Source organism: Durio zibethinus, unplaced genomic scaffold (assembly GCF_047325235.1).
Source record: "Durio zibethinus cultivar Kanyao isolate XHJ-2024 unplaced genomic scaffold, ASM4732523v1 HiC_scaffold_67, whole genome shotgun sequence".
Taxonomy (NCBI): Eukaryota; Viridiplantae; Streptophyta; class Magnoliopsida; order Malvales; family Malvaceae; genus Durio; species Durio zibethinus.
The window spans coordinates 10,245-11,032 of record NW_028322690.1 but is presented as its reverse complement, the minus strand read 5'-3'; positions in this window follow the sequence as shown (position 1 = coordinate 11,032).

The following is a 788-nucleotide window of genomic DNA, read 5'->3' as shown; positions in this document are numbered from 1 at the left end:
TACCAGGTTCAAGTAGCCCTTTAGCCTATGCCTGATTGAAGATCCGAAAAGCATGTTTCCCGTTTTAGCTCTTGTTCTCTTATTCGCTGCTTGAGAATAGGTTCCTTTCGGCGTAAGCGGTTTAACATGCTTTCGCCCAGGCTTCCCTGATAGGAAAACCATAATTTCATACCAGGAGCAGGAGAAAATGCATGGATGAAAATGGACTGAAGTCTGTTTTCAAGTGAAAGATTTTCTAAAGAGTTCTATTTAGGATGTTTAATGCTTCCTTGTTTAAGTAAGGTCTTCCATAGCTCTCTCTGGCGTACGAGGTGAAAGACGTCTAGTTACTCTTGCACAGCGAGAGGGGGGTCTAGACCAAGACCTAATTGAAGCACCTTCATCTGATTGAGAAATGAATAACCCTTCTAGTTAAATGAAAGAAAGAGCCGTACTGGTACAAAACTGCACTGAGTAGGAGCTTTTCTATTAGCCCAGCAACAATAAAAACCATAATTCAGGAAGAAAATGAAGAGATGCCCGCTGCAATTGAATGAAAGAATTCGCAGTAATTGATTCACGAAGCCGCTCTTTCAAAGTCACTATCTCTATCATAAGACATAAGAGAAGCAAGCTTAAGGCTAGGATGAATTAGCTAACGAATTGACTAGGAGAATGATTCTTGAATAAGGTGAAACTTTTCCTATTGCCCACTCCGCGCTCTCTTTAACCACTACTCACTGATTAGCTGGGAATATTCTTGCTTCTTGCCAGTTAGCTCTCCAGGGGGCCTGAAGTTGAACCCCAAG